The sequence below is a fragment of the Pinus tabuliformis genome, chromosome 8, assembly GCF_031772625.1.
Source record: "Pinus tabuliformis cultivar Carrire ecotype Pingquan chromosome 8, CPIR1, whole genome shotgun sequence".
Taxonomy (NCBI): domain Eukaryota; kingdom Viridiplantae; phylum Streptophyta; class Pinopsida; order Pinales; family Pinaceae; genus Pinus; species Pinus tabuliformis.
In genome coordinates this window covers 186,501,923-186,513,520 of record NC_142294.1, presented here as the reverse complement: position 1 = coordinate 186,513,520, position 11,598 = coordinate 186,501,923, and positions in this window count along the sequence as shown.

Sequence of the window (11,598 nt, the reverse complement as noted above, 5' to 3'; positions counted from 1 at the left end):
AATGAAAGAAATGAAGTTGCCACTTGAACATGAATCTAGCTCCGAAAAAAGAAAAAAAAAGGTTAGTCAGGGAGAAGCAGATGGATATCAGGGAGTGTTGAAGAAAATGTAACTAGCTTTGGTTTTCATGACATTGTAATTATGATTTTTGTAAAGCAAGAAAATAAATTTATTATTCTTTGCTGCATTCGTTTCATGAACAAGAGGTTTATTTTATAGATGGCTCCCATTGAGAGCCTTTGGATTTATATTTAAGGTCAAAGAGTAAAAGTCATGAATAAGGAGCTCTTCATGAGCCTATGTAAAATATATACAAGCTTAGAACAACCCTCCAAGACCAAGCACAATCCTCCAAGACAAGCACAAAGAAGTCTGCAAGCAAAGCAAGGTAGAAGACAATCATGTCGGCTCAGTAAAGAAACACATCGGTTCACATGGACATGTCGGCTAAATATGGGAGACTAACTACTATAAATAGGCGGTTAAAGTCACCACAGGAATCACAAAAACTCGGATCTCTCTGAAACTTTAGATGATGACAGAAGCACAGAACTTTGGATAGGTACAAAAGTACAAGAATCTCGGTCAAGTACAGTGGGACAATCACTTCTGACAAGCTCAATAGTTTAGGTTCTCAGATGGGTAAGAGTCTTTGTGTTTTTGAAAGGGTATTGCAGAGATAATGACTTGATCTCTTCACTCACTGTCTCGACATACAACGCAGTCATACTCTCATGCATACATGTGATAAGAAAGATCTCGGATCTCTGTGATCACATAGTGATACACTATATCTCGGATCTCTATGATCACAGTGATACACTATATCTCGGCTTACATCCTAGATATTGTCATGATCCCAGCATAGATGCAATTATGGTCTCGGTGGTGTCTCAATGAAGATATCAATGGTATAGCAATGATCTCAGTGCAGTAGTGATGAAGATCTTTGGTAAGGTGCAGTCATGGTGCAACAATGATCTAGATTAAGGAGTAGTCATGGTGCAACAGTGATCTAGATGAAGGAGCAGTTATGGTACAACTATGATGATGATGATCTCAGCAGTGACAAAGAAGAGGATTGGTGTCTTGGTCTTGGAGTGGCATAACATGTCAAGGGTCATGGTCTTGGTATTTGTCAATTGGAATCTCTATAAGAAGAATTTTGTGCGGGTTTTCCTCTCCAAGAGGGAGAGGTTTTGGCCTTGGCAGAAAGCCAAACATCTTGTGTTCTTGTCTCTTTGTTTTGGTAGCTATTTGATGAACTAACGAAGACACACTCTAATAATAATAAATGAAGACTATGTTAAGAAGAAAAGTTAAAACACCTCACAAATAGTTATCAAGTCAAGAAGAATCACATTAATACTACATTGGCCCTAGATTCTTCAACAGGGAGGGCTTACTGTCTGAGAAAAATGGATGAATAAGTGGAGCTGCCACCCAAACAGGAAACCAATTGAAATGTCCAGGTGCTAAAGGTGCAGATAGAAAAGATGAGAGGATTAGTGAGATGACAAAAGGTAAGGTGATGAAAAGATGAAGAGATAAGGAAAAAATGGCTCCAAAAATGTGGCGTTGATGGGATAAGAATGATGATATGATGAAAAAGGATGTTGTAAAGACTAAGGATAGAAAAATCTATCCCCGGGAACGGTGCCAAAAAATGTTGTGTGGCGTTGGCGGGATAAGAAAGGTGAAATTGATTAGCACATTAATAAAAATGATAATAATTGTTGTAACGCCAAAGCCCAATAAATTGGTCCCTGGCAACGACGCCAAAAAATGTTGTCACTCAGATTGTACAGGCAATGCGACAACGACTCAGGTTCGGGGCTGTCACTCTAATCCCTGACATCTCTGTTCTAGCTATCTCCCAACAGTAGGCTATGGGGGATAGTTGCCATGGAAATGTGAAGAGGAAGGACAAGTTGGCAACCAACAAGTCCGGGAGACACAATTGAATGACCTAGCTACTTGGTTAAATTTAGCAAGACTTAAAGATTAGATTAGATTTAAATGTGAGACCAGTGCCTTATGGAGTCAACTTCATGCTTATTATCAATTTAATGCCAAGTAACCGGATGAGCAATCGTTGCTTGGATGCTTGACTATCCTAGATGAAGTGCAAATCTTACAAGCTAGGTGAAATGGAAAATCTTGGTTGATTTTAAGTTAGATGGCTATTCTAAGTCTAACTTTCCTTTGAACTATTTTATAACTAGTCTTTAGAGTAGGCTGTGGGATAGAAGCCAATGGGAAGCAAACAAAGGCTTGATTAACGATACCTTCCCTGGTGTTCTAACCACCTGATGCCTCCGACACTGCAAAGACTGTGGCTTTGACGACTGCAAGGTCACCGTGTTAACCACTAAAGAGACGTTAAGCCCCTCAAGCTAGATTGAGAAATGTGGTCCTATTTTCTATCAACCAAGTTTATGCTTGGAGGTAAATTATTAATGCAAGAGGCTATCCCCAGTATTCAAGTGCAAGAGATGAATCCTCTTAAGGTGAGATTACTTAATTTGTTAAGTACTTAATGACAATGATTTTCAATTAAGAACAATAAGGTACTTAAATAATAAATGAATAAAATCTCAACCAAAAGAGAAAGTGTTCAAGCTTAACAGTGCTAGAGAAATGCGGCAGACAAGATTAATGTTATTTAAGACAATTAACAATCTCCAAGATTATAATCAATAAATCATCAATCTGCCACTTAGATACAAAAGAGAAATTTAAATCTCTTATCACAATTATGATTAGAATAGCATCCACAAGAGATATCCAATTTAACAATGAGCAATGAATCCACTCAATGACAGTAATGACAATGAGAAATTAAGAGCATTAATCCACAATGTCACTTAGAGCAATTAGCCAATTAAACACTTATCAACTTGATTAGAGCACTTGTGTGAATGCAAGAGTGTAAAAAATGCCAATGACTAAAATTAAGCCCAAATCACTTACCCAATTTTAGAGACTTATATGTGATTTATTATTGCTGCAACTTTGTATTCAGAGGTCTGCAATTTTATATCAACAGTCAAGAAGTGATGCAAGATGCCAAAGATAAGCTAGAAAATCAATGCATTTAACTTCCAATGATATTCACTTGATTATAGGACTGCTTAGACATTATAAATAAGATTTATTATGCTCAGATCAGACCTCAAAATGTTGTATATCAGATCTATAATAACTAAGAAAATAAGTGATTCAGAACCAACAAGGTGCCTAAATATTAATGCCAAATAAGTTCCAATGATTAGCTAATCAATTTGAGTGATTTTTAGATGATCTTCAGTCAATTTTGATGATTCTTATTTAGTTTATATGACTGCATAAATGGCTGTAGCAAATATATCAGATCTGGAAATTGCCCAACAGTCCTAAAAAATAACTTATATGCAATCAATTTAACCACAAGATTAATGTTCAATGCCTTAAGTGACTTGTTAATGAATTTAGGCTTATTTTATGTGTGTTTATGCCCTGAATACACTGCTGTAACAATTATATCAGACCTGAAACTTTCAGATCAGACCTCTGCAATTTCAAATCAGACCTTGAAAATTATATGACAACCAACATAAAACAATAAAATTGATAGATCAAACCCTTGTAATTTATTTTGATGTCTTGTATGAGTTATTAGCTTAATGTATGGGTTATTTAGGCTTGTATTATGATAATTATGTCACTGTTATATCAATATATCAAATCCGATATAATTTATGCAGTCAATTAAAATGAGAGATGAAGGCAATAGAAGCAAACCCCAAGGCCTAATGGCCTATGCCAAGTTTGGAGATGTGAGAGAAATCACTCCTCAACACCTGCACTCACAAAATGTTAGCTCAAAACCCAAATATCAGACCTTTATGACTGTTGCAATCACAAATTATTAGAGATAAAATGCCAATCCCTTGAAGAAACCCTTGTTTGCAATGAGATCTAGCCCTTGTAGGGCTTATGACCTTCTTAATGCTTGCAAAGTAGGTCCCAAACACTAACCTTTTAGGTTGGGTAAGGGCTAGGGCTTTCAAAAAATGGGTTTCTTCCCCAGTTTGAAAATAAGCAAGCTGCAAAAATAGGCTCAAAAACCTTCAAAAATAGCGTTGGAAACTTCAAAAGTTTACTCCTTTCTTTGATCCCTTAAAAGATTTCATCCATACAAATAAAAAGAAAAATTCTAAAAACACCCAATATATACAAAAATAAAATAAAAACTCCAAATCCCAGTTGCTGCAAAACAAGGGTTAAAAAAATTATTTACAAAAAATTATCTTACAAAAATAATTTACAAATTATATACAAATATACAATGTTTGAGAAATTTTTTGAAAAGTAGAATTTTTGTAGATCTTAACGATGGCTAGATGTATTTCGAAAGATAAATGTCAAAAGCCTTGGCGAAGTTAGAAAGTCATATAAAATATTCAGAATCCAAACATAGTTGGCCTGTGTCGACAGTTTGTGAACTTGGAGCCCAAGGACCGGGGAACCTACAAACTCTATATATTTTCTCAAGAAAAACCATTAAAACATACAATGAATCAGATCACCTAAGATAAGCGCAAAATTTACCAATAGAATGTTGCTATCATCTACAAATGAAATAATGATTCACTTAATATTTGAAGCACAATATAGGAATGCCCGTACCATGAATTGCACCCCAAAGTCTTTTATTATGATGATCAAAACGTTCTCAACGGGACAATGGCTTTACACCAACTTTTACAAAGTTACATCAGAGCAAAGCCCAAAATCAAGATGAAAATAGAAGCAAAAAGCCTTCTATTTATAGAAATTCCTCCAAGTGGAAAATAACGGCTAATTGGCTTGATTCCTGTCAAAATAATCTTGGTCATCGATAAATCTTTGATGATCTTTTAATTTCTGTCGTCGAAATAATTATTTTTGAGGAATTTTCAAATTTCTCATTAAAGCCATTTTTTTATTAGCTCAAATAATTATTTTGAGTTAATTTTCTTAAAAAATTGACTTGACTTAACCACCAAAGTCCAAGGATCTATTTTTTCTTGAAATTTCCAATATTCCTTTGGTGGAAGATCTCCAAAATTTGACTTCTTTAAGACCCACAAATATTTCTACTTGGAGAATTTAATTTCTGTAACATTTTAATTTTTGACTCTAATTAATTAATTTTCCGGCCTAGGATTTAATTTTATTTTTGTTAGAAAAATTAATTAATTGACACTCAAGGGGATTAATTATTTTTCCACCCTCAAATATTTTAGCCATGGTGTTTAAGTATGAGGGACCATGCACTAAAATATTTTTTACATAAGGTTTTACAATAATTCAACCCTCAAAGAGAATACCCGTTCATTATAGACCCTCCAATAACTTACCCAATTTTGCGACACAATATGATCTAATAGACCAAGTGACTTGCGACACAATAATTTAGCCAATTAGCTTAAATTATTCCCAAGTCACTTTTACAGAAGACTCAACTAGAGCATTAGGGCTCACGTAAGACTTTGACGATAAATTCCACCCTAGCTTTGGGGTGAGGTTAGAGGGAAAAACTTTGTCGATCATCCATGTTTAGAAACACAAATTATTAGTAAGACGAAAAACCTCCTAGGATGAAATTCGCCACCAAAATTATAGGCTTACCTAGGTTGTTACATAAATACACGGTCTTAATAACATCATTTACATTACAAATTTGCAAAGTGGGTTTATAATGACTCAAAAAATTGTTGGCTGATGATCCTGATCTTTGAAAAAATTGGCACAACTGTTTCCTTGAAACTTTGACAAAATGTGTGCAATAGGACCAATGTCAATGGCATCAGTATAGGGAGCATAATACTATGTCGTGTTAGAAAACCTAGATTTTTTCATGAAGAACAAGGATGAGGTCTTTAGTCGGTTCCAGGAGTTCAAGTCCCAACTAGAGAACTAATCAGGCAAGAAGATCAAGGTCTTGAGGTCAAATAATGGGGGAGAGTACAACTCCAATGACTTAAAATATTTCTGGAAGGAGGCAGGGATCAAGAGGGAGATGACAATCTCATACTACCCTCTACAAAACGGGGTTGCGTAGAGATATAATTGATCCATCATCAATTCTACCAAGGCTATGCTACATGACTAGGAGCGACCTATGTTTCTTTGGGTAAAGGCGCGTAACATGATACTTTGTGTAGATAAAGAGTTCAGATTCTCCACAATATTATTCGAAAGTTGTTGACGTTTCAAATCCATAAGAGGATCCATCTTCAGAACAATGCTTGAAGAAAGAGGAAGCAAGGCAGAGGAATAAATAAATAATTACGACAATTCTTAAGAAATTGAAGGTCCGTTGTTATTCTTTCAATTTTTATCCTTGATTTTTCGAGTAAATTGATCTCATTCCACACATCTCCTCTGTATAAGGTACTAATGGTAGATTTTAGATTCCCGTGGTTCATTTTTGTAGATAAAGAGTTCAAATTCTCCATAGTAATATTCGAAAGTTGTCGACGTTTCGAATCCATAAGAGGATCCATCTTTAGGACAATGCTTGAAGAAAGAGGAAGCAAGGCAGAGGAATAAATAAATAATTACGACAATTCTTAAGAAATTGAAGGTTTGTTGCTTTTCTTTCAATTTTTATCCTTGATTTTTTGAGTAAAGAGATCTCATTCCACACATCCCCTCTGTATAGGGAAATAATGGTAGATTTTAGATTTCTGTGGTTTGTTTTTGTAGATAAAGAGTTCAGATTCTCCACAATAATATTCAAAGGTTGTCCACATTTCGAATCCATAAGAGGATCCATCTTCAAGACAATGCTTGAAGAAAGAGGAAGCAAGGCGGAGGAATAAATAAATAATTACGACAATTCTTAAGAAATTGAAGGTCCACTGCTCTTCTTTCAATTTTTATCGTTGATTTTTCGAGTAAATAAATCTCATTCCACACCTCCTCTCCGTACAAGGAAATAATGGTAGATTTTAGATTCCCGTGGTTTGTTTTTGTAGATAAAGAGATAAGGTTCTCCATAGTAATATTCAAAAGTTGTCGATGTTTCGAATTCATAAGAGGATCCATCTTTAGGACAATGCTTGAAGAAAGAGGGAGCAAGGCGGAGGAATAAATAAATAATTATGACAATTCTTAAGAAATTGAAGGTCTGTTGTGTTGAGAAATCTAGGGGTAGCTAGATTAGGTGATTTCTCTTACTTTGATAACTGCTTGTGATGTATTTTACTTAACTTGATTAACGTTTTCTTTCACTTGATTATTATTACGTTCTTATCATCAAACAACTACCAAACAATGAAGATCATTGAGACAAGAGGACACTAAATGTAGGTTGTAAGCCAAGGCCAAAACCTCTCCTCTTGAGAGGAAAACCCACAAGAATTCTTCTCTTCTTATAGAATGTTCAGATGACGAATTCCAAGACCTATGACTGTTGACAAAGACCCCTCCAAAACCAAGTCAAACCACTTCTTTGATCAACTCTTCTTCCACACGGTCAATTCTAGTCAAACTTGCTTCAATCCTTTAGATTTCGGCTTCTCCTCAGAATTTCGGTTGCTGCTTCAGGATTGCAGTTTTTGGCCTCTACTGCAGAAACCCTAGTTGGCATGTGTGAGATATTTGATGGTGAACTTTTCCTTCTAACTTCTTCGCTAGGATAAACTTCACTTCTTTGACTATTCGGCTTGTAAACTTGAAGCCTCTTGACACTTAGTTCGACTCCTTGAAGTGACTGCAATTTGGTCTTGCTGTAGTAACAGAGATGCCTTAACTTCTTTGCACGTGTGGTGGATGATAGCCCAAAAACAGTCCCAAAAACCTTGATTTCACTTCTCCTTTTTATCTCCTCTTTTCGTTGACTATTATGGTCTTCTTCTTGTCTCTAATCGAACTTCTTTCTTGCTTGATAGATGGTCTCCAAATGAGGCCAAGTGCTTCTTATTTATAGTCTTCTTTAGGTGGTCGAATAGCTCTTTCTTGAGGCCGACTTGTGTTGGAGGGGGTCTTTTGGTTTACAAAAATTCTTTTGACATGATACAATATGCCGAATGGGGTCTTTACATATGGCAATGACTTCTTTGACTCAATGACCAAACCTATGAACACTCAATGGGTGCTTGACCTACAAATAAAATAATCTTGAGCATGAAACCCATGCTACAAAATAATAATAATCAAATTTCTTTTTCTGTTTTCATCAAACGCATAAAATCATGATTACATCAGACATTACGAAGACCAAACCTAATTACACATTTCAACACTTCCTCTTAACTAGGGAGGTATTCATAATCTATACAAGATACTTGGACATTCTCATACTGAAGAATTCTCATAAGAAGAGTAGGATTGGTAAGCCATCTCATAAGCTATTTATTCAACTTATATCAGTGCATCTCACCATATCAACCAAAATTGTCACGTAGCAAGGCCTTGACTAACAACTCTATCTCTCCACAAGAATAGAGCATAGTGTTGGGGAGACAATGACTTATAAACACCTTCATCATTGTCTCTCAAGGCATATACCTCATCTGGATGTTCACAAGATATGTCCTTCTACGACCATTCCCATCTTGGATTAACACATCCTCATGGAATTTCCTCTTTGAATACTCTTACCTATTGGATGCCCTACCTCATCCTCAAAGAGTATTAGGATCAACCTCAGATGCTTACCCAATCCTCCGATTTTTCTTCATAACACGAAGACAAGAATGATGTTTCTATCTCTCCCTCTCAACTAGGGAGGATCAACTCATTCTTATAAAAGGAAAATACCCAAGCTCCCTCTTAACAAGGGACTTGTTACTAATATCAGCTCTCTTTGGTGGACATCATGGTACTATCAGCTGCTAGTAGGACTCCTTTCTGCATCGTGTCATGAACTTCAACTTCTTCATTATGGAGCCTTCTTCTTCGTAGGGCATCAACCATCTTCTTCATCACTTCCCTTCAACGAAACATCGTGTTGAACCAATAGTCATGTCATCCTCCTCTTCATCGGAAAGTGATCTTCTAGTTCACATTTGGCTATTCTTCATACAACTACCTCTTTCAAGGCATGATTCTTTCAGGATCTTCCATCCATACTCATGAATACTAGTTGTAGGTGACTTCTACAACCCTCTTTTGGTAGCCCTGTTTCAATCCAACCAAATTTTTTCAAAAATTAAATTGATATATCAAATCAAAGTTACCTTTTTATGATGGCTTTTCGTCTTGACATCAACTTCTTGCAACATCAACATCCTTTCGCATATGTATGAATCCATCTCCAAGGCATACATTAACAAGGTTTTCCTTTATCCAACGTACATATCAGGGTCTTCATATCTTCTCCATGGAAATGTCATAGCTAATCCTTCTAGTTATCAGATGTTGATCACTTCTCTTATCTTAGTAGATGCATCTTCTCACAAACTGTTCTTTCACCTTTCTTTGTATATGGCTTCCTTAGGATCTTTTATACATAGTTCCTTTCATCAACCACCTTGTATTCTTCATGAGGTCATATTATGTTGATTTCATTTTGTCAATGTGTCGAAGAGTTCAAGGCACATTTTCTACATGCCTTTATGCATCATTCTAATGGAAGAGTTTCTTCTTCTTTCATCATTCTCATGAGGCAGAGCATTCAACCATTCAATCTACAATTATATAAAGACACGACTTTATCTATTTATTACCAAATATATACATACTTCTTCCTTGATGTGGTCATCTAGAATTCATTCCAACATCTTTCTTTCCTTGCTTGAAGATGAAAATACTTCAACCAACTTGACTTGTTGCACATCTTTGTCACCATACCTTCGTCCTTCTAACCAGTGGATCCATGCAAGGTGGAATGTAGACTTTCTGTGAGACACTTGCTTCTTCCAAGTAGAGCTGAACTTTCTAATGAAGATTCCAATGGAGAATCTTGATGATCCTCATTCTGCAAATGCTCCCTTCTAATGATGATGATGTATGATGATCTCTTTATCTTCTATTTTGCTAGATGACTTACTCCAACCATATATTCTGCTACTTCGGTTATCTTAATATGCTTTTAATGAAGATGCCATGAGCTACTTCCTTTTTATCATGATGACTGCATCAACCATGTAGATTTCTACTTCAACTATCCTTCCATGCTTCAATGATGATGTCATATTTACTCTTTGCTACAATGCATCCTAGCATTCTTGTGATGCTTTCCATCATGACTGCTAACTTCTATATGCTAAAATCAACTGAGTGAAGTAGGTTATCTTAGTCATAATACAAATTTTTCACTTCCTCCTCCTTTGATTTCTTCTTTTCGGGTTCTTCTACTTCTTCGGTGATATGGGCTTCATTTTTCTCCTCTCTTCTTGTTGTGCTTCTTGAGTTTAGGACAATTTCTTTTGAAATGGCCATATTCATTACACTCATAACATTGGATCTTTGACATATCAATTCTCTTTTGAAACTTCTTTCGGGGCTCAAATTTCCCAAATTTTCCTTTCTTCCTTGTCGATCTTGGATATGCTTGAGATGGTTTAGTTGATCCAACATCATTCTTTGCTTTTAATCTAGATTCTTCAATTTTGCATAATGACCAGAAATCACTGAATGGAGTGGTTTCCTTCTTCCCATAGATACTTGACACAAAGTTGCCCCATTCATTAGGTAGTGCATTGAGCACAATGGTGGTCATTTCTCGATTAGACATTACTTCTCCACCTTCTTGTAGTTGGTCTCTAATTTCAGATACCTTCATGAAATATGAGGCTATCCCTTCTTCCCTTGAGATTTTCATCTTGTATAGTTTGGTTCTCAAAGATATGATTTCTCCTGCAGTGCTCACAAAAAACAACTCCACCAATTTGTCATAGATCTCCTTTGTTGTATTCAACTTTGCAACATAAGGGATGAGAGAATCCTTGATTGACTCTATGAGGATCCTTTGTGCCCTTATCTCTCCTTTCATGTACTTTGATAGTGCTTGAGCTTGCTCTTGAGATGGTTTGGTGATGGAGCCCTTTACATATTCAATAACTTCATTCTCCATGAGAATTAGATCAATTCTCTTCTTCCATGCAAGGTAGTTTGAGGTCCCAACCAATTTATTGTTCTCCTTGCAGAATGAAGTCATTTGGTTTGAGGTTTGAGACATAGAAATATAAAATACTCGTCAAGTTAAGATGCTCCTTGAAGGTGTCTTCAACTTGATTCCTTCTTGATGATGTTGACAATAGAATATGCCTTCTTGATGAAGATGTCTTCTAATAGATGTTGAGAGATGCCTTTCTTGCTTGAAATGTGATCCTCTCTTCAATGAGAGGGAGATCACCTTTGATGGCAATGCTTCTTCTTGCTTCCTTTGGAAGTAGAAATGCAGAATGTGGAGAATTCAAGAGTTGAGTCCTTCTTGAATGAAGGTAGGATCTTTGAGGTCTTATTCTTCTACCACAACTTGTAATGATGTGTCCTTGTGATGGGTACTCCTCCTTGATGCTCTTGATGATTTGATGTCCTTGATGCTTCTTAGTTTTCCTTGATGATCCTTGTGCTCGACCCTTGTGTATCCTTATTCGATGGAGTGATCTTGAAGCTGCC